The 24,416-nt window shown below is 38.0% G+C and overlaps 1 pseudogene; it reads right to left on the bottom strand.

Moving 5' to 3' along the window:
* Positions 1-16,730: 16,730 nt before the first annotated feature.
* LOC143622909 (flavonol 4'-sulfotransferase pseudogene) lies at positions 16,731-17,809 on the bottom strand (annotated as a pseudogene).
* Positions 17,810-24,416: the final 6,607 nt, after the last annotated feature.

Here is a 24,416-nt window from a genome sequence, read left to right as displayed (position 1 = left end):
TGTCATATACATAGTCTCGGATAATCAATATCAGGAAATGCGTTGTTGACATCCACTTGTCTAATAGCGCAACTACGAGAGAAAGCGATAGATGAAACCAACCTCATAGTTGTAGGTTTGACAGTCGTAGATTCGTTGTGGATGTCTGATAAAATCGTTTTGCAACAAGTTGATATGTATATGAGCTAACAAATCAAACGGGTTATGTTTGATCTTGTAAACCCAATTACACCCAACAAATTTTAACTAAGAAGGACTTAATTGCATCAATATCCAAATGTTGTTGGAGTGTATAACAACAATCTTCGAATGTATAGCATTGCACCATATCGGAGATTATGACATGACTGAAGAAAGGTATGAGATTCATAAGTAGGAGTGGAGGAGACATGGAGAAGAACTGGTTAGGGAAGTGTTTAGGTTGGCGAGTGGAATCATGTAACATCCGGCCCCTCGCATAACTAATATTGTCCGCTTTTTCACGAAGAGCTCACATATTTGTTTTTTGCTATCACGGTGAAGACCAGAAGGTCAACCATCCAAATAATACTTCCACCTGAGCACGGTTAACTATGGAGCTTTCCTCTCATCCACTAGCATTAAACCAACAAACGTTGTTGATTTAAGAGGTATAATATTTATTAATGAAACAAGAATCTCTTGTCCAAGAATGTGTGACCTTTAGATGAGAAGGTCAAGAAGAGGGATAATGTCTTGGCGGTCCCCAAGAATCGTTAAAAATTTTTGGGCCGAAGTGAAGTAAAAATCTGGCCTTTAAATAAAATATAAATTGGATAACTCATATATATATATATATATATATATATATATATATATATATATATAATAAGTAAATAGTATTTCTGATTTCTTATATTAAATTTGGGTTTTCTTTTATTAAAAACATAGTTAAAAAAGAATATAATTCATTTTATAATTTTCAGACCTATATGGGTGATCGACACCCCCCCCCCCCAATCCCGTCAGATACGCCCTTGGGTAATGTAGGGCGGGCGATTAATGGTAGGAGGTGGGGTTAGACAGGTGACCGGTTAGAAATAATAGGCGGGGTAGGTTATCGATTAGAGGTAGCTAGGAGGCCCGGTAGGTGGTTGTTTAGAAGTAGAGTAGCTTATTAGTTAGACTATGTGTAGTCATAACTCTCTACATACATGCATTATGCGTCACGTGTCGCCCAGTCAGAATTATGGTTTTTTACAAAAACAGGCTGTAGTCATAACTCTCCACCCCCAGGCATTATGCGCCTCGTAGCGCCCAGTCACTTTTACACTTTTTTTTTTTTTTTTAATTTTTAATAAGAATAATCAAATAACAATAATATTTTATTAAATAAATATTACATGAAAACAAAAAAAAAACTATTCGTCGTTGTTGTCATTGTCATCGTCTTCGCCCTCGTCTCTTCACCCTCTTCGTCGTCGTCGCCCTCGTCGTCGTCGTCGATCTCGTCGTCTTCATCGTCGTTTTCATCGTCTTCACCGTCGTCGTTGTCTTCATCATCGTCTTCATTGTTGCCCTCGTTTTGATCATCGTTTTCACCAGGCAGAGGCGATACATCCAAAGATGTTGGACCAAATCCTCCTTTAGTGCGTTATGTATCTCTCTTGACCGCACGGAATCCGAGTTTTCGAGTCGTTGCTCCATACTTGCCGGAGTCCGTGGTGGATCCGGGTCCGGTATGAAAGTTGGACATATTGCTCTTCCCTCGTCCTCGATGATCATGTTATGCATTATGATACACGCATACATAGCACATCTCATTCTTTCTAAAGATCACAGACGACAAGGATTTTTAACATAATGCCATCGTTGTTGAAGAACACCAAAACACCTCTCGATATCCTTTCTCGCAGACTCTTGCACTTTCTTAAAATACTGTCTTTTTTCATCCATCGGATCTCTGAATGTTTTAACGATTATCTCAAACTCTGAATATATTCCATCACCCAGATAGTACCCATGATTGTAGAAGTTATCGTTAGCCCAAAACGAAGCGACGGGAACAGTCCCATATATGTAACTCTCCATCACAGGAGACTGCTCTAAGACGGTTATGTCATTGTTGGAACCGGGAAAACCAAAGAATGCCGACCAAATCCAAAGGTCGTATGAAGCGATCGCTTGAAGGCTGACCGTTGGTCCCTTTTGGTCACCTCATGTGAATTGACCTTGCCATGCAGTTGGACAATTAGCCCATTCCCAATGCATGCAATCTACACTCCCTATCATGCCGGGGAAACCATGCACCCTTGTATGTGTCTCGTAAAGACGTTGTAGATCGTTAACGTTGGGCTCTCTCAGATAATGTGGTCCATATAGTTTAAATATTCCTATATTTTACAAAACTTTTATAAAATAAATGATCACAGTAAACAAGTGATAAACTATTTGAAAAAAAACAAAACGTACCGTAACAAAAATACTCCAAGGTGTCCCAAGTTGTTTTTTCGGTCATCTTTAAATACTCGTCGTTGATGTCGGTCGTGTTTCCGTAGGCGAGCACGCGTACGGCTGACGTAACCTTCTTGTTGGTGCATAATGTCAGTAGTTCAGTATCTTGTATTTTGTATGTGTCTGTAATCGTTTTAGATTGTTTGTTTGGTTTTGAATATGGTTTTGTATAAGTTCGCCTGGGATGTAGGCGAACTTGGAGGATAAGCGAAGTTATGACAACTTCGCCTAGTATGTTAGGCGAAGTTGTCGAGGTCTATTTAAACCTCCACTTCGGCTTATCATGTTTTAAGTTTGTCCGAACGTGTGTTAGTGATTATTGATATCACGTGTTGAAGTGTTGCAATACAATCGAGTTTATTAGTATTGTGTCGTGAGTTTGTTTTATCGGTTCAACGTATTATCTATCTTACGCTCGTATCGTATTACGTGGGGATTCCGCACCCTCGTGTTACGAGATATTCCTGTGTGATCCGGCTGGGAACCTACAATTGGTATCAGAGCATTTGCTCGTGATTGTGTGGTTCGGGATTATCACACGGGTGTTAAGATCGTTCCGTTCGACTATTCGCGGAACGAGTTTACGTTGAAATACCTAGTTTTTGTGTCTTGCCCATCTTCCACCATCAAATATACCCCAAAACACCTCCGCATACCTCGCAATACATCCAATTAAAACCTGCAAAACCTTGTCTTCATCAAGCGAAGTTGTCGTCAACTTACGTAGGGCTTAAGCGAACTTATAAGGTTTAAGCGAAGTTACTGTGAAGGCGAAGTTAATAAGAGGCGAAGTTAGGAAGTAGCGAGGTTGAGTGTTCAGCGAAGTTAAGCTTCAAGCGAAGTTAAGTTAAGCTTCAAGCGAAGTTAAGCTTCAAGCGAAGTTGTAATAACTTCGCTATCTGATCACTGTTCACAAAAAGTACTTTCTTTTTATTTCGAGTCGTGTTTCTTTCAACTATGACTTCAATAAACATTACCGAACTGGTAAAGATGGAGGTTGAAGCCGGTTCAGCAAGTAAAGCTCCAAAAATGCTTAAGGGTACCGATTTCATTGCATGGAAAGATCGGTTTGAACAGTATGTGAAGTATCAAGATGCTAAGATGTGGGTTTGCATTCAAGACGGATACATTCCACCAACATCCTTGTTTGAAGGTCGTGAACAGATTAAGAAGTACAGTAAGATGGAAGAGGAGGAAAAGAAAATGTATGAGGCAGAGAGTAAAGCTCATGCAGCTATAACAATGGCTCTTCCACAAGAGATTCTTCATACCTTCAAGAAATACAAAACTGCTAGAGAGCTATGGGAAGCACTAGAAAATAGATATGAAGGTAATGTGGGGATACGTGCTTCCAAGACAAAGCTGCTAAAAACCCAATTCTCTGTATTCAAGTATTTGAAAAATAAATCACTTGACGATATCATCACAAGATATTATCACTTGATGATCGAACTAAGTAATTACTCCATTGAATACAAGGAAGAAGAGATAGTAGAGAAACTTCTTGATGCTCTTCCACCGAAATGGGAAATGTACACTGTTCTAATGAGAGAAGATAAAGACTTTACCAATATTAATTTGGAAACAGTGGTCAATAAGTTACGAAATTTTGAACTTAACATGGTTCGGAAGGAGACACCAACTGATCAGGCTCAGGATCCAGGAATGTATGGTGCGAAAGTCTCTCCAAGCTCAAGTTCAAAATCAGAATCTTCTGCCTACTACTCAAAGGGAGAATCAAACTCAAACTCAACTCGAGATGGTCATGTGATTCTCAATATGGATGGTGACGTATGTTTCGTAGCTGGATGTAGTAATCCTTCAAAACCTCAAGCCACAACTGGAAATTTCTCGTCAAATGTTCCAAGATACAACTACTCACAGATTCCCATGAGTGTTAAATTAGCTGAACAACAGTTTGCTCTCTATGCATCCTTCATTGCATCCTATGAGAACTACATCAAAGGTAAAATAGTCGACCCTGCAACTTTGGATGAAGACTATGATCAGATCGATGCTGATGATTTGGAAGAGATGGACCTGCAGTGCAGATGGCTATGATAGTAAGAAGGGTAAAGAGATTCATGAAGAAAACGGGTAGAATGTTCGTTGGAGAAAGACCAGGGTTTGATAAATCAAAGGTTCGATGTTACAACTGTCAACAAAATGGTCACTTTGCTAAGGAATGTACAAATGAGAGAGTCGAACGAAGTCAGAACAGGCCTGCACAACAAAATGGGAGTGGTAGTGAAAATAGGGCTATGGTATCTAGACAGAATGGTAGATACAACTGGAATATACAAGTTGAGGAAGTTCGAACATGCTAATTTGGTAAACATCAAAACTGGAGGAAGTGAGAGGGAGACGGGAGAAAATCAAGCATATATGGCAGAAGTGAACGATCAGCTCTCTGAGGTAAGTTCTGAACTTCATTGTGAACAATGTGAAAATCTGTCTGAACAATTGAAAACAATAACTGATCAGTTTGTTAGTTTGGACACACAATTTAAAACCTTAAAAGAAGATCATCACTATACTAAAACTAGAGAAAACAGTTACTCGGTAAAAATGAAAGCTAGTGAAAAGGATATCAGAAGTCTTAAAGCCAGTCTAGCTGAAAAAATACAAGTAATTGATCTTAGTTATGAAGTGTTAGAAGAAAAAACCAAACTAATTGCTGAAAAAGATAAAAAGATAGCTGATTACCAGGTAAAAGTGGTGGAACTAAACAGAAAAATTGAACAATTTAGAAATTCTTTAGCAATGCTAGATCACATCATAAGTGTTCAACGTTCCCCGGTTAACACAGGAGGAATTGGATTTTCTGAAGTTCCCCCACCGTATAACAATAACTATACTTATGATCCTAGTAATCAGCAATCTGCGAATGTTGAGATTAGTCAGACAGTTCCAATCAAAATTTCTACTAAAGAAACTGAAGTTAATAAGAGCGAAATGAGTAAGTCAAGTTCTAATATTGCGATTTCTGTCCCTAGCTCTGTCTCATCAAATTCGGACAAGTCATCCGAATTGGGTGAGATAAAAGAAGATGTAGTGTTACTAAAACGTGGGGAGGAATATAAGCCCGATGAAAAGAATTCTTCCCTAAATCCGTTCGTCCCACCATATGTTAGAAAAACGGGTAGTAATGCAACCTCGACATCTACAACAACTGTTGAGACGAAACTTCAAAACAGAAGTTGTTTCAGATGCAATAAAGTAGGACACCTTATTGCTGATTGTCCTCTAAAACAGAGAAAATTTAGAGGTATGAGGCCTCCGAAAACTGAGAATAAAACGAATACTAATTATGATACTGGTAAAAATGTGAACACACCAAATTTCAGTCATTGGACTAATCCAAGATTTCAAAGAAATCAGTCACATTTTTTCCCAGTTAACTACGAAACCAACAATTATAATTCAGTTAATTCACTAAGGTTTGGATGGCCTCATAGCCAGTCCTCTAGAAGGTTTCCTTTCAGAACTTACAGAAACCATCCTCAAACTGACTTTGGGCAACCAAAGTACTGGATGTCGGTCAACAGATTTAATCGAGACCCAAGACCAGTAGGTCTTGGGTCCCCAGATTTTAATATATTTCTTTAATTGTGCTTGAACAGTCAAACAGGGTAGTAAACAATATGCGGGTTGTTGACAGTGGCTGTTCCCGGCACATGACTGGTAACAAGAAATTGTTACGTGACTGGAAATCTGTTCAAGGAGGAAGGGTTAGTTTCACTGGAGAGAGTGGAGGTAGAATCAGTGGTATTAGAACTGTGAAGAATGGAAAAATGAAGTTAGAGAAGGTGAATTTTGTGGAAGAGTTGAAGCATAACTTGTTGAGTGTATCTCAGATTTGTGACAAAGAATACACGGTGCATTTACTAAAAATGAGGCAATCGTTCTTTATCCTGGTTTCAAGATACCAGAGGCCTGGGTGGTGATGAAAGCTCCAAGAGAAAAGAACACGTATGTAATGGATATGAGGTCAACGAGTCTGAGTCAGAGTTATGGCATCGAAGAATGGGACATATACATCTTCGCAAAATGAATTACATTGTCAAGAACGGGCTGGTGCTTGGAGTTCCCTTGAAGAATTTTAACTTTGAAGATCAATGCTTGTCGTGCAAGAAAGGAAAGCAACACAAAAAACCTCATCACTCCAAGAAGGTTAACTCAATTGTCAGTACCCTAGACCTACTACACATGGATCTCTTTGGTCCTGTGAATGTAAAGAGTCTAGGTGGAACGTCATACTGCTTGGTTGTAACCGATGATTACTCTCAATACTCTTGGGTATACTTTCTGAAGGCAAAAGATGAGACAGTTCAATTGGTAATTAACTTGATTACCAAGGTTGAAAATATTGTTGGGAGAAAGGTTAAGTACATCTGGAGTGATAATGGTACAGAGTTCAAGAACTATCAGATGGAGATGTTCTGCTTACAGAAAGGGATAGAACATCACTACAGCGCCCCGTATACTCCGCAACAAAATGGAGTAGCTGAGAGGAAGAATAGAACGCTAATCGAAGGAGCCAGAACCATGCTAGCAGATGCTAAACTTCCCGTGGTGTTCTGGGCTGAGGCTGTTGCCACAGCCTGTTATATCCTTAATCGTGTTTTAACTGTTAAAAGATTAAATAAAACTTGTTATGAACTTATGCATGGTAGAAAGCCAAACTTGAATGGTCTCGAACCTTTCGGGTCCCCATGTTCGATATTAAAGACAAACTCTAAATTTTGTGAGAAAGCCGACGAAGGTATTTTAGTCGGATATGTTGTTAGGACTCCCAACAGAAGAGTCTTTAATTTATCGAACAGCAAGGTTGAGGTGGTCTGTAACTCTGAAATTACGAATTACAAATCACCAAGGCCTAGCATGGGACCCGCTGAAGCTTTCGACTATGATAAACTATTCAAATCTTTTAATGTGTCTTACTTGGATTTTGCAGAAGTTGATGAGAAAATTGCTTCACAGATTCTGTATGACGAGGAGGAAAATTTTGCAGAAGTTGATGAGAAAATTGCTTCACAGATTCTGTATGACGAGGAGGAAAAAATTGTGCAACGTCCGCAATACGATGAAAGTCAACCAACCTCGTCAAGTGCCGTTGATACTCCTGCTGCCTCTACTGAAGAAGAATTCTACAATCCATTTCACACTCAACATCAATCACACACTGATGAACTCTCTTCATATTTAGAAAACAATCTGGAAGTCGGTCCGGTTCAGACTACTGGAATTCACAAAAATCACCCTTTGGAGAACGTGATAGGTAATCTGTCTGACGGTGTTCAAACAAGAAGAAGTTTGGATGAACACACATGTGTTTACGCAAGCATTAAAGACACGGGTATCATAAATGAATGCTTGTACACCTGCTTCATCAGCCAGATTAAACCGAAGAATTATCAAATGGCTCTAAAGGATAGCTCGTGGGTTGAAGCTATGCAAGAAGAATTAGCACAGTTTGAGAAGATGGAAGTATGGAATTTAGTTGAAAAACCACAGAACGTAAATGCTATCGGTACAAAGTGGGTTTTTAAATGTAAGAGAGATGAGAAAGGGATAATCATACGGAACAAGGCAAGACTGGTAGTAAAAGGGTTTAATCAGCAAGAAGGAATCGATTACAACGAAGTGTTTGCTCCTGTGGCAAGATTGGAGGCAATTCGACTATTTTTTGGCATTTGCTGCACACAAAGAGATGAAAGTGTTCCAGTTAGATGTTAAAAGTGTCTTTCTTAATGGTAAATTCGATGAGGTGGTGTATGTTGAACAACCTCCGGGTTTCCCTGACCCAGATTTTCCTGATCATGTGTACAAACTGAGTAAAGCTTTATATGGGCTACATCAGGCCCCTCGTGCCTGGTATGCAACTTTGTCCGATTACTTGCTTGAGAATGGGTTCGAAAGAGGAAAGATCGATAGCACGCTGTTTGTCAAGAGAAAAGGGGGAGATTTTCTACTCGTTCAAGTCTATGTGGACGACATCATTTTTGCTGCATCAAAAGTCACCATGTGTCAGGAATTTGAAGCAGTCATGAAGAAGAGGTTTGAAATGAGCGCCATGGGCGAATTAACTTTCTTTTTGGGATTGCAGGTAGATCAGAAGAAAGATGGGATGTTTATTCATCAAACAAAATATGTCCATGATGTGCTCAAACGCTTCAAGATGGACGATAGCACCCCATTTGACACTCCAGTTTGCGTCAACCACAAACTGGGTGCTGATTCTGACAGTGATGAAGACGTTGATCCCACCCAATATCGAGCAATCATAGATTCTTTAATGTATCTAACTGCATCTAGACCTGACATTATGTTTGCAGTTTGTCTTTGTGCTCGTTTTCAGGCAAGCCCGAAGGAATCTCACATGAAGGGAGTGAAGAGAATCTTGCGGTATCTCAAAGGCAAGCCTAAGTTGGGATTGTGGTACACGAAAGGGGGAGAACTGGATTTGGTAGCTTACACAAATTCTGACTATGGAGGTTGCAATCAGAACAGGAAGTCAACAACCGGTGGGTGTCAGTTTCTCGAAGGAAGATTGGTGTCTTGGCAGTGCAAGAAGCAGACCTCAGTAGCCATTTCCACCTGCGAAGCAGAGTACATGGCAGCATCAAACTGCTGCTCCCAGGTTTTATGGATACAACAGCAATTGCGCGATTATGGTCTGAATTTCACTCAAACTCCTATTTGCAATGATAACACTGCTGCAATCTCAGTAACTAACAATCCCGTTAAACACAGCAAAACTAAACATATTGACATTCGTCATCATTTTATACGGGATTGTGCTGAGAAGAAATTAATTGTGCTTGAAAAGGTTGATTCTTTGGATAATTTTGCCGATCTTTTTACTAAAGCGTTTGACCGATCCCGTTTTCAAAATCTTGTTGAGCTTAATGGGATGATCAATCCCGAGTAACCTTGTTTTCCGTTTTATTTAAAAAAAAACATCACTATCGCTTAAAATTATGTCGGTTGCTTAAGTTTGAAGGACACATCTTCGAATATGTTTGGTCCTTACTTCTACTAGTAGATTATGAGGATAGCCATTAACCAGATGACTGAAAGTGACCGGGGCGGTTTATGATGGGTTTTTATTCTTTCTCTGAAAAATAGTCGTTCATACTTAGTTAGAAGGACACATACTCGTATGTGGTCGGTCCAGCTGATCCATTGGATCTTCAGGATAGCCGTTTACCTGAAGACTTTGACTTGATCGGGGCGATAGAATTTAAATTTTTTTTAGGGAGATGATATAATTTTTCAAGTCTATAACTTCGTAAGAAGTTTCTATACGATGTTTAAAAGAAAACTGATCCATCCTCGGAAAGTGATAGAAAAACTGATTTTGTGTGCTCAACTGGTGAAGTTATTAGGCCTAAAAGACTCTAGAACAGTCATTGTATGTTATGGTAGCTTTCTATGGTGCGTAAAAGTAGAAGTGATACAAACTAAATCTCCTCGATTTAATGTGGAGAATCATTCTGAGTTGTGCATGTCTCCATGTACATCTTTCCGAATGATAGGCAGAAAAGTGATTACCCAGTCATACACGAGCCCGTGAGTGTTCTGATTCCCGAAAAGATAGTGTCAACTACCTGCAGTGATCCAGATTCGGGACTTGCAGTTGTCTACAATTTGAAGCTGTCTTAATGTCTTTATTAAAAAAAAAACATGTATATTGTTAAGCCTTTTGAAGCTTATGTTGTTTCAAATATCAAGAAAGAGGCAAGAAAGAATATTTCAAGCATAAAAAAAAGAACGGGAAGAAGACTCTAAAGATCGATGTCTGCTTACTGTTTAATCAGACACTACGGGTCGAAGTCAACTCGGGGTGACATGGGGAAAGCCAAATATGCTTTGAGAATAGATAGGAGGCATCACAATCTCTCATGTGATGTCCATCTAAAGTTTGAGCTTAATTGAACCTAATCCGTATCACAGAAGCGATGAAAACCATACTAAGTTTTATACCTGCTTACAACCTGTTTCTTTATGTCATAATACCGCTGAACATGGATCTATGTGACAGCCTCTTAATTAGTATGATTCCTGTTCGGATCTTTTCTAAAACATGCAGGTCCTCGTCAAGACTGAAATTTGATCCCGTTTATTTTATTACTAAAATTTTCATTGCCTATTTTGTCTAATGGTTTAAGACTTGTTTACTTGTTTCTTTGATCGTAAAGTTTAAATTTTTAACGGAGAGTTTTAAAAGCGTGTTGCATTTTGATTTATTTTATAAGGTTCTGTTTGTAAATTGACTATAGGCGAAGTTAATTGGTAATCTAATAGGCGAAGTTAACCACCAGGTTGACTATAGGCGAAGTTAATATTGGGCGAACTTAACAGATGGGCGAACTTAACATAGCTTCGCCTATGTGGTTGCTTCTAACTATAAGAGGGGTTCGGTGGTCAAACGAGTCAAAGTTTCTTCAAACTCTAACCCTCGACAACTTCGGCGAACTTATACCCACAAACCTCTAACCCTCGGCTAACTTATACCTCGAACGAACCTCATTATTATCTATTTTTTGTCTATGATAAAGGTGTGTAGGATCGGTTTAACCTGTAATTCATATTAATGGTGATAATCAGAAGCCTTGGTGATCCGATTTGTGACATAATTTGTGCAACCCTTTAAACACTCGATAAACTATCTGTTTTTACTGTGTTTGTAACCCATTTGGTCTTCTAGATCTCAATTGAACAATCTTTTCATGTTTTCATTCTCAAATACTACCAAACAAAACCATGATCGGATCTCCGTAATACGATGATTCAGATGGAGGCGAAGTTAGGGTTTATGCGAAGTTGTACTCAACTTCGCCATATGTTTAACTTCGTCTCCTCAAGAATATTTTGTTTAAGTATTCTGGTTTGTTCTCAGGCGAAGTTAGGGATTAGGGCGAAGTTGTACTCAACTTCGCCATATGACTAACTTCGACTGCACATGAAAATTTTACCTAAGTGTTCTGATTTGTTTACTCAGGCGAAGTTGGGTTCTGCAAAGTTAAACATAAAAGATATCATAACTTCGCTCATGGTAATAGGCGAAGTTATGATATGCTACGTTAATGTTCTAACTTAGACCGTTTGTTGTGCAGATATGGCTGCTGTGGCAGGGGCTGGTGGTGCTGGTGGTGACGAAGGTGGTGACAACAACCGACAGTTCTTTCCGGGTCACAACATGTATATCACTTTGGATCCGGATGCTAGTGGTATAGACGACTATCGTGAGATAATTTCATTCCTCGTTCGCTCACGTATTTTTCACGCCATCACGCCTACTCTCCTCATTTCACTACCAAATATCGAAGACTTTTGGCGAACGGTAGAATATGACTGTAGAGTTGATCCTCCGGTTATGCGCGCTACAGTGAACAATCAGGTGGTACAGTTCTCGGCAGATCAAATAAGGGTCGCTTTATAGTTCGGGGTTGAATCTACAAATGATCCAACGGATTTTCCGGCTCCATTCAGAGATGGTGCGTTTATGCGTATGGGTTATTCGGGTCCGTTAGGTGACACTCAACGGAGAAAGGGATTTTTATTAGATCAGTGGCGGTTTCTGATGCACATGATGATAGTGTGCATGTCGGGTCGTAAAGCTGGTACAGACGGTATGGGGGCAACGATGCAATCTGCAATGACTGCCCTGACTTACAACAAGCCCTACAGCTTTAGTCAGATGGTGTTTTATGAAATTGATCGTCAGAGACGTGCGGTTGCCAGGGAAAGATTTTTGATGTACCCGAGATTCCTACAGATGATTCTGAATCACGTAGCCCCTACGCTGCCTCAACGACGTCCTATCCGTTATGTTGAAAGTGTGAGTAAGAGAATTTTTGCGCAATGTAGGTCATCAAGTGCTCGTAGCAAACCAGAACTTCGTGCACGACACACTGCATCGTTTGGTTATTTGGTGAATCCTGCTTATGTTGCTCCTCCAAGAGATGAATTTCGTGACCCGGCACCGCAACAGGCTAATGTTCCTCAACCACCTCCTGTGGTTCAACCACTGCCTGCGATCCTATTGCAGCTCCGGAAGAACAGGTCGATCTTGAAGTCGCCTTTGGAGGGCAAGGGTTCTTTGACATGGAACAAATTGATCCAGCTGCTGAGGTTCGAGCCCCAGTAGCTGAGGCATCTGGTGTGAATATTTCTATGGTCGCTACGTCTGTGGCAGATTCTGAGAGAACCGACTCTGACTCCTCCACTGACGATATTGCTGAAGCACAACAGATTCTGGTCAGACAAGAAAGAATACAAGGCAAGAGAAAGAAAGACTCGGATGACAGTGAATCTGACTATGGGAGGAGTTAGACAAGTTGGTACGAAGATCGAAGAAGGTCAGAGCTGGTGAAAGTTCAGGAGTTGGTGAAAGCTCAATGGTGGTACGTTTCTCTCCACCCTCGTTATCTGGTATGACTATGGTTCCTGCTTCAATGACTGTGACAGTACCGATTACCTCAAGTGTTCCCGTGGTGACCACATCGTCATCCTTTGGTGTTCCTCCGACCACGTTTCAATTTACAGCACCGGAGATTGTCTCCTTGCCACCTCCTACTGTCACTCCATCGGAGGTTGTTGCAAGATTTGTTGAGTCAACGTTGGTTGCTACTGCGGGGTTGCCTGTTTCAATACCACCCGCAGTTACTTTTCAGACTACTTCTGATATTCCAGCTAGTTTGGGCATTCCTCCACCGTATGCTCAAGACATTTCTCACATAAGGTATGATTTTGATGCTACTTTATCAGATTCCGAGAGGATAGCAGCTCTTGAACGGGTGGTTGCTGAACAGTCAAGAATTAATCTAATCCAAACTCATGCCATCCAGAGACTTGTGGCAGAGAACCGGTTACAGTCGTCCCTCCTTGTTGAACACGGTAAATTGTTTGATGCTCTTAAAGAGTTCTTAGCATCTCAGGGGGAGACGAGCTGCAAGGGCGACGAGTTGAGAACCAAGAAGAGACAAGATAGAGACGATGATCCCAATGCATCGAAAGGTGCAGGTGGTGAGTTGCCAAGAACTGAACAAACTCTTGGGACTTCCACATCTCAGGGGGAGTCAACTGGTACATCAGGTGGATCAGGTGGTGAGAATGTCGTTGTTGTTGATGATGAGGAAATGTTGGGTGATGATGATGATTTAACAGATGATGTGTTAACTATTGATGAGATTGAAAAGATAGGAGAACAGATTGTGATTGATAGTGAGATAGAAGAAGGTGAAATTGTGGATGATAGTGTAAAACATGATATTCCAGATGTTGACAAGGTGAATGTGAGTCAAGATATGGATGTGTCAGATAAGTCTGAGTGGGAAGAACAGCCGAGATGGAAAGAAGGCTATGCTCAGTGGTTTGTTAAGACAAAGAAGCCAGCGGTTCCAACAATGTTCAAAAAGAGTTACAATATCAATGGGTATGCTGAGTCGAAGAAAGGTATTATTTGTTGGCTGTATGATGAGCAGTTAAAGTTATTTGTGATTAAACGCTTTGATGGGATTCAGTATTTTAAGAGGACTTTGAGATCGCTCAATACCTTGCCTGAGTGTGAGGTGAAGGATTTGGCTAAATTGAGATTGATTAATAGGAGTGATGACAATATGGCTAGAATAATTGGGAAGATCGTGTGGAAAGAAAGTGTGAAAGAGAAGAAGTTTGAGTTGTTAAAGCTTCAGAAAGGAAAGTTAGTTGAAGATAAGGAAAGGGGAATGCGAGCTGATGGCAAACCTTGGATGGTGATGAAATATAAGCCGATTCGGTGTTTGAAAGAAGTGCCGATGAAGATAATGGCCAAGGATGTTTTAAAGAGTCTCAAGTGGTGGCACGTTGATAGTCAAACAACTGAAGCTGTTATGGAAGATGAGGACGAACAGGAGATTCTGAGAGTGTATGATCTCATGCACTTGGTAAATTTGTCTCAGGCTGATTTGCAGGTACTAAACGATAAGAAGATATTCTACATTCCTGCGTGGAAAGATGAAGCCAAGAAGTACCAGAGGGTGGTCTCTGTCTGTGTAAGACAGGGCGTTCATGCTTGAAGACGGGTGGAACGAGATTTTTGGGATTACTAGACACGAGAATGAAGATAGAGATATGAAGCTACTGCCAAGGGGTGCATAATGTCAGTAGTTCAGTATCTTGTGTTTTGTATGTGTCTGTAATCGTTTTAGATTGTTTGTTTGGTTTTGAATATGGTTTTGTATAAGTTCGCCTGGGATGTAGGCGAACTTGTAGGATAAGCGAAGTTATGACAACTTCGCCTAGTATGTTAGGCGAAGTTGTCGAGGTCTATTTAAACCTCCACTTCGGCTTATCGTGTTTTAAGTTTTTCCGAACGTGAGTTAGTGATTATTGATATCACGTGTTGAAGTGTTGCAATACAATCGAGTTTATTAGTATTGTGCCGTGAGTTTGTTTTATCGGTTCTACGTATTATCTATCTTACGCTCGTATCGTATTACGTGGGGATTCCGCACCCTCGTGTTACGAGATATTCCTGTGTGATCCTGCTGGGAACCTACACTTCTGAATAGCCGTGAATCCTAGTGTCCCTCTAGCGTCAGGCTTTCGCTGAAAATAATCAAACTCACGCTCCAAATCATTGGTGATGCGCATAAATAAATTTTTAGACATCCGAAAATGATGCCTAAAGGTCTTCGGGTTCTTGTATCTCGGCGAGTCGCAGAAGTAATCCGCCATCAGCCGGTTGTTGGCTTCGGCACGATCTCGTTCGATATATGCTCTTTTTGAAACGGGGGGTGGAGAGCTAATCGCACTCGTAACGGAACTAATATACTTTGTCGCGAGCATAATCGCACTCGTAATCGCCTGTTCCTCCTCCACGTCCTCGGCTTGTTGGTCGGGCCCGAAAAACTGTTTATATATAGATGGAGGATCCATATATAGTGAATTTTGTGTAAAGGAATTATAGAGTTGTAGAGTTGAAAGAGAATTTTTATAAATTTGATGAGTTTTGATTGGGAATTAGTTGGTTTAATATATAAAGAAATAAATTTTTTTTATTCTCCAACGGTAACATGTAACGGTCATTTTTTGATTTGTGTGCCATTCCTGCGCGTTTTGTATACAACGCAGGAAAAAAAACACATAACGTTGGTTGTTGGTGATGAAGAGTGTGGTTGTGGAGATAATGGTGCACAGGGAAAGAAGATGGTGGAACATATGAGTGAGGTGGTATGGTATTTGTAGATGGCATAATGAAACTAGTGGGAGAAGAAAATCAAGAAGATTGTCTAGTGAAGTATGACATCATGTGATGTCTATGTGAGGCATGTGTGAGGATCATAGCATAGATATCCATGATGGTTAGGGACATTTACATTCTCACTAGCTTTGTGCTAAATGGATATTCTAAGTTCTTTCTTTTGGATGTTCTTCATCTCTCACAGCGATGATACTTTTTTGATATCTTGTAGAGCCTTAGTTTCGATCTTTGTCTACTCATGTGGCTCATGAAGATCACTTGTGGTGGTGTTCCATTAGCCAGTCCTTCAGAAAAAGGGCTTTTGGCGGTGGTGCAACTCACCCACCTTGGGGTCTATTCGATGGGTAGGCGGCTTGCTTTCCACATTAATAAGCATGCGGCACAATTTGAAGACGAGGATATCACTTGACAAGATTGATACACACAGGGCCGGCCCGTGGGCCATCAAAACCAAGCAATGGCTTGATTAGGCCCACACTTAATTAACGTCTTTAAATTAAAAAAAATCATTAAATATAGATATATATTATAATGAATAGAGTAAACTCAAAATTGTATATTGGTCTCATAGTAAACTTAAGTGCTTTTTAAATGTAGGTCTTGAGTTTAGCTTGGTTCTAATTTCTAAGCAGTTTCTTATTTTTGTTTTCATTTACAATTATCATGAAATATCGTAACACAAAATCTTATTTTAATATAGGCCTTCAAAATCATTGAGCATGAACACACACTTAATAAAAACCTTAAGCACTAATACCACAATGTTGGATCAAATTTTACAAATAATTGAACATGCAATAAACAATATGTATTATTCATTACATAAAACTGCTTACATAGCTGGACGTTTACAAGAAAGTAAACACACAAACCAAAAAGTAAAAACTTTTAAAAAATCCCAAAACCACTCACACATGCTAAAGACCGCGAACTCACACCAATGCACACAAGTTTATTTAGGTGGTTCATAACGACACACATGTAATATAAATTACTTATTTAACATTGATAACCATATAAAGTAACTTATATTCATGCTTCAAATGAGATATTTAAGCCATCAAACTTTTCTTTGGTGATCTTGTCTATAATTTGGATCATTTCAGTCGTAAGATAATTAACTGAATCACCAACAATGCCTTTTCGAAAGAAGATATCGTCGGACAAACCCTTAGAAGTTTGTTTTCCGACCTTACTTACCTTGTGTAGGTTCTCAAAACAACATAGCTCGATTATCTTATGCACCGATCCATCAATTTCCTCTTCTTTTGTAAAAGGGTTACCTATGAAATTGGCTAGTTTCTTAACCACATTCTCGGAATCCTTCTTCAAATTCTCGAAGGTTAAAAACAATACTTTATCGGGTCGTTCTAAACTTGCCATGTAATACCCAATGGCATGATCCCAAAAATTTCCATATGGAACAACACCTTTAATAAATAACTCAAATGCACCATCCACTTTCAATGGTGTATTTCTCACCTTGTTGAAGAAGTGCCAATAAGAAGTGAGCACATCTTTAGGGTCTCTACACAAATAAACAATCCGACAATCGGAACTAATGATGGATTTAGGTAAACAAGTATAGGGTATATGGGTAGCCATGAGGCCATTAGCATAAGAAGGGTTGTTCAAGAAAGACAAACTCTCTATAAAGGGGACACAATCATGGGGGCTAAGAGTGAGCAATGGGTGTGAACCATTGCATGTTTTGTACTTATTTCGGTTTTGAATGGCAAATGCAAGGGCCTTGAGCCATGTTGCACCTGATTTTGGATAACTTACCAAGAAATCGTCCTGCAAGGCCACAATCACTTCAAGCGAGTAGTCGGCTTTTGAGGTTTGATGCCATAAACCTCGCTTATACCAAAACCCCTCGTATTTACATAGATTATGTTCGGCAACCATGGGAAGAGAAGAGACCTTATCCTTGTATTTCTCGATGATGATTGACATCTTCGCCTTTCGTGCATTTTCTTCTTCTTTTGTAACGGTTGCTAGTGATGAATAGAACGGAAAAGGAAAGGACATTATGATGTATGTAAATAATCTTAAAATGTACGTTTGTATTAGCTTGCAGCTCATATGCTCCTGATCTACTACATATATATAACATGCATGCAATAATTGCTGATTTGTTTCAAAATATCTGTATGTACTTTATACCTTTGTTTTAGTGTTATAAAAATAAAATATATTTACAATTAACTTTGAGACGCTACGTGCTTCTTATCTAAAATACTATTTGAAATCAATCTTATATAAGTGCGCTTCACTTTTTTGTTTCCGTGAACGCTCGCTCAGACCACTGACGAGTCGCTAATCCTTCCGATCATCTTTATTATACCCTTAGAAAAAAACTCATCATATATATTTAAGAAAACCTCGAAAATTAACTTGAAACCCTCTATTTTTTTTCCTATTACATATGTGATTTGAACACAATACCTACCTTTTCTGTGTGTCACTTATCTGTAATTATATCCCATAAGGCCATAAGTGTGTTATTATTGATAGTACTATCATTGAATATTATAGCAGCTTGTAGCTCACTTATTCATGATGACATGATGTACTGCATTTACTATAGGATTCCATCAACCAGCTATTGTTTTGTCGAAAGGAATGTTTTTAAACTTTTTAACCTATATGTTAGATTGTTAGGTGTACATGTTATTTTTCTTTTTATTTTAGAATGTCACGTCAACGTCATATCATAGCGCACACTCTACTACACTATTTTTCATAATACTATGGAAATGGTCCCTAATTCATCACTTATCCCCATTTTCAAAATAAATAATAATATTTATATAACTAAAATTAATTTAATACAAAATTAAAACTTAAATATAAAAAAAAAAGTTGCATTCATTCGGCCTCGTTGGTTAATATAGCGTCTACAGCAGACACGATCATGTGAATAAAAAGTGAACAACCGAACTCGACTTGTCATCGGATAAAAATTCCAAAACAAAATTGAATTAAATGTTTTGAGTTGAGAGAGATTTATAATTTTTTAATATGGAAAAAATTAAGAAAGAAGGGGTTTGTTTATTTATATGATTTAATAATAAAAACAACCGTAATAAAAAAGGAATTTTTGTTCTTTGAAATGCTATATCCAATAGCCTTGAAGGCACTTGTTCAATCTCATGAGTCAAGGCGGTGGCCGCTAGTGACGAGTGAGTTTTAACACAAATAAAAACAAAACCACTTTTAACTTTTTGACACGTTTTTAGACCATGTGTAGTACTACATAAAGTCTTAATCATGGACATTATACGTCACGTGGCGTCCAGTCAGAGTTATGGTTTTTTATAAAAATAAGGTGTAGTCATAAAGCCTCCATAACTTTGTTATTCGTTTTTTTTTTAATTTTGTGCATTCCACCTGCGTTATTTACAAAATGCCACAAAAAAATATAAACCAAAACGCCGAGGGGGGTGTGCCCTCGGCTTTATCCACCATAAAGCCTCCATAACGCATGGAGCACATAATCTTAGTTTGATATTAAGTTTTATCCCACAGTACGGTATTTGATGTAACATTTTAATAATTTTTGTTTATGTTAGTTTGTGTTTTCTTTTTGGCATGTACGTTTATGCTAATTGTCGCGCGTATGTTTACGTTACTTTTTGTGTTTATATATATCCAACCTACTATATTTTTTTTAATGCTCTAATGTGTTAAGTCTTCTTTACCCTATTTGTTTAGACCCAATTCATATTTTGCCCCCGTACCAAAAATTTATGTAGTCACCACTTCGGAATTTATCTTTGATTTGAATATGTTATTACAAACTTGAAAGGTGATAATAAAGTTTGATAACTGGAAAAAGGGCTTTTGGACCATCGGCATTCAACAAAATAGTCAAATGTCACATTAGTTTTCCTTTATATACCACTAGCTTTTAAACCCATGTATTACACGGGATTTGTCAAATAATAAAAATAAAAAGATTTATTATTTGAAAGAAATGAACAAAAATTAAAGGTAAAAATAAATTATATAGTACAAACAATAATAAGTCTAGAATCTCAAATTTACAAAATCGATTCTTTTATATACAATATTTGCATAAATTGTTTCGACCAATTACCCGTGGATAACTATGATGAATGAGATGAGAGATTAGAGAATTAGAATGAAAATTATAACCCATTTCTCAAAATTGTTTTGTCCCATGACCCATGAATTTTTAGAATAAATAATATGATAAATTAGATAATTAGAAATGAAATTATAACCCATTTGTCAAAATTATCTTGACCCATGGATTGTTAGGATGAATTAAATGAGAGATTATAGTATTAAAAAGGAAATTATAACCCATTTATCAATATGGTTTTGCTCCATAACCCATGGATTAATAGGATGAATGAGAAAAGAGATTAGGCCAAGAATGACTGTGGGATTGCCACATCATCCTCATTATTTTCTTTTATTAGTATAGTTAGATTAGATTAGATTAGATTTGCATAAATTGTTTCGACCAATTACCCGTGGATAACTATAATGAATGAGATGAGAGATTAGAGAATTAGAATGAAAATTATAACTCATTTCTTAAAATTATTTTTTCCCATGACCCATGGATTGTTAGAATAAATAATATGATAAATTAGATAATTAGAAATAAAATTATAACTCATTTGTCAAAATTATCTTGACGCATGGATTGTTAGGATGAACTAAATGAGAGATTATAGTATTAAAAAGGAAATTATAACCCATTTATCAATATGGTTTTGCTCCATAACCCATGAATTAGTAGGATGAATGAGAAGAGAGATTATGCCAAGAATGAATGTGGGATTACCACATAATCCTCATTATTTTCTTTTATTAGTATAGTTAAATTTTTTATATACTATACCATTATACCATTTCTACCATGTATAACCCGTATATAATGGAATTGTGATATTTTTATATTTTATTTAAATTTACTAAACACATAAACTAAAGGTTAACTCTATTAAAAATGTATTGAACTTTACACATAGTAAAATTGCATGTAGCATATTAAAGAAATTATTTTTCAATTTTGCATACCTATGAATTTTACTTTAATGTATCAGGCTGCTTTAAGAAAAGATGAATTGTATCATCTGTTAGTAAATTCATACGGCATGTACAAGTTGATGAGTTTGGAAGAATCTAAGTTGGCAAGTCAGTCAAGTTAGTTTAACTCTCACATTGTAATAATATTAGTATGGTAACGTTGTTGATCACCAAATTAGTGTTAGATCTATATAGGGTTTGGGTAGAGAACTTGAATATTGGAACAAGTTTTTGAGATGGTTTTTTCTTACAATAATAAAGTATTTATTGATCATGTGTCGTGAAGTGGTATCAAAGCTTGGTATAATTGCGGACCAAGTTCAAGGTACCCAAGATTGAAACCAAAATCTAACTGACACATGGAAGCATGTTGTCATTGTAAGGAGATCTAGGGCTAACCAATCAAAGACGCCAAACTAGGAAAGATATATGATTGTCAACTAATTGTTTCAAGAAGTCACGTCTAATCTTTTATTAATTCTCGGAACAACGAAACCAAAGGCAAATAAACTTGTTGCCCAAGTTAGCGACTAGAAGAATATTGATCAAAGTTTTCGGTTAAACAGATCATATTTTTATCTCAAGTTGGAAATTGACCCGTGATCCGAAGGACTAGATTAAGAAACGAAGACAAACAATGGCTGATGAACAAGAAAAATCGAGTTATTGTTACTATTTCGAAATTACAAGGGTGAATCTAGAAGGACGTAAGTTAACAAGTCGGTCTAGTAATTGGTTTAGTTACTAATATGTAACATCACGTAAATTTCAAGTTCAAAATGTCAATTTTCCAAAGTATAAGGACCAATTCTGCCAAAATCCAAACCTTAGGGTTTAAATTGAAAATTCTGATTTTTCTGACCCGTCGCGATACGCGACGGATCATCAGAGAGACCCATCGCGGTACGCGATGGGGCTTCTGACACGTTTTGACACGTGTGCCACGTGGCACACGGTGGCACTATCTGCTGCCACGTGTCACCGCGTGGCAACACTGCTGCCACGTGTCGCACGTGGCGCGGCGCCTGCCACGTGTCGTCACAAGGCAAGCCTACACTGTGACTCAGCTGAGCTACGTCGCGGTACGCGACGATCCAGCTTAAGGACACATCGCGGTACGCGATGGGATCCAAAATTTCGTCTATAAATAGCAGCCAAGGGGTGGATCATTCTTCACACCAAACACAGCTCTCAACTCTCTCTCTAGCTTCTCTCTAAAAACCAATAATCATATAAACGATTTGCCTCGATCCTTCGTTTGTGTACCGACGTTTCCTCGAAGTGCGTGCCACCCTCCACCCACATACCAAGAAGGTGTTTGTTGTAATGATGATATATCCCGTAAAGCATGTCGACGAGTGTTGAAGTTTGGCGACGATCAAGGAAGTAAAGCGGCGTCGGAGTGCTGCTCAATTTCGTAGGGTTTTCAATACGCCACTAAGGTTAGGCGTAACGACCAATTTCAATATAATATAATATTATATTAAAGACTTAAGCCTTAAGTCGAGGTTATACTCGATACCTCGATAAAAGAGAAATAAACATAACAAAGAAATAAATGAAAGATAAGATATTGAATATGGATACGTATATATGTGTCTAAGTATATATGTATGCTCTTTGTTATGAAAATATTATGTAATGAATAATGAGTATTCTTAAATAATAAAAGAAAAAGAATACGTTTCTTGGAGAAGAAGAAACGTCGGGTTTTTAAATATAAACTAAAGGTTTATAATTTACTTTTAAACTAAAGGTTTTCAAGTAAAAGAAAATGAACTAAAGGTTCATCGAGGTTGAGATATACAATAAGAGTAAAGGTCTTAAGCCGGATCGTGTATCCGACTAACAAATATTTATACTCGTACTATAGGTGCGAGATAAAGAAGAGAAAGACCCTTGGACGGTGAGTGAAGCCGATCCTAAAGCGATAAGGTGAATACGCCCCCAAACTTTTATAAACTTGTTTTTCAAATAAGTCAAACGTGTTATATGAAATTGTTTACAAGGAACTACGTGTTTCTAAAAGCGTTATAAATAAGGGTATGAACCTAGCCCTCAGCCTGTGGTATACGTATGTCTGGATCCTTACATAGGCGGTACTATGTGGTGAATGGGCACATCGCACCACCCTTGGTCGTAGGACGCTCTCCTGCAGGGAGTACGACCGTTGTGTATATTTACGGGTACTTAACTAAGTCGAACGCTGAGGTGTTTGCTGAGGTGACCTAGAGTAGAGGCTCATGTTTATAATGTGTTATTTGACTTTATTATTCCTAAGCCACGTTGGGCCGAGGCAGGCGTAGTCTCGAGGGGTAATTAAGTAAAAGAGTTATTTTTGCGTCAGCTTGTTCACCAGCATTCGTTGCTGACGTATTTTCTTACATTTTGCAGGTAAACAAGTTTAGCACTTGGAGTGACGAAGTGCTTTGAATATCCGATGGCTCGGATTCTTTTTGTAAACTTAATATATTAAATGATGGTTTGTAAACATAAACAAGTAATACTTTTGTTAACTTAAACGGGTGTTTATAATCCCGTCTTTTGAATGTATATATAAAAGTTACATTTTGATCCTTAAAGTTTTATAAGTCTTCCGGCAAACTAACGCAACTCTGATTTATTTACAATTACGATACCAACTTATGGGTCGCACTCCTAAGCCTAAGATGGGGGTGTGACACTAATAGTAATAGGATATTATAATTAGTATGTAATATTTTGGTCACCCTAAAAAAGGTTCTATCTATAAATATAGAGATTGAGTAGGCTGTGGATGCCTGATCAATAGAGTTGTAACAATTTTGTTATGTCAGTGTCTTGTTGCAATAAAGTACATGTTTATCGATCATGTACCTTGATCATCATCGCACTGTCCCTCACTTGCTCATTTAGTGAACTTGCATTACTGGTGTCAATACATTGTTGGTTGAATATTTTGAGTCATATATTGCAAGATTTAGAGTTGCTTAACATCCTTGCTTTCACACATATTGTGGCTAAATATCTCTGCAGGAAGAATACTCTATTAAGCGCCTTGGCTTTTTAGATGTGACAATAAATATGCTTGTTTATGTAATTAACAAATACTTGCTATAAGACATTATCGATTTTATAGATTCACTAGTGATATATAACTTAGCAAATTTTAATATTTCTTTCCCAGTATTTAAAGCACCTATTTCTCAGTGATATTTCCAGTCAGATTCAATCATGTCACAAATAGAAAGCTAGTGAGTGGGCAATAAGACTCCACCAGAACTGTTTGCCCGTAAATGGCAGATGAAGCAACAATTATTAATCATTATCATTGAAGCATGGACAAGACTCCACCAAATAATAAGTTGGTTAAAACTTATCATCCAAATAATCATCTGGCATGCTGGCTACATCATATACTAGACGATTCATTGAATGCATTAGAATCACATAACTTAAACCGGCCGCATTTGTATCAAACATAACCATAACTATTCAACATTGTAATAAAAAAAGAAAGTTACTATATAACATAATGAAACTAAAAACATGTTTGGGATTGAGTTTTAAAATACCTTATTGGCTTATTGACTTTCTAAAAAAGCCAATAAATTAAAAGTTGTTTTTCAATCACAAAAATCCTTTT

The sequence above is a fragment of the Bidens hawaiensis genome, unplaced genomic scaffold, assembly GCF_021521415.1.
Source record: "Bidens hawaiensis isolate Kalapana, Puna unplaced genomic scaffold, B.hawaiensis_p1.1 tig00003244_1, whole genome shotgun sequence".
NCBI classification, from domain to species: domain Eukaryota; kingdom Viridiplantae; phylum Streptophyta; class Magnoliopsida; order Asterales; family Asteraceae; genus Bidens; species Bidens hawaiensis.
Note: the sequence above shows the minus strand (reverse complement) of the source record. Positions and strands in the feature narration are given on the sequence as shown.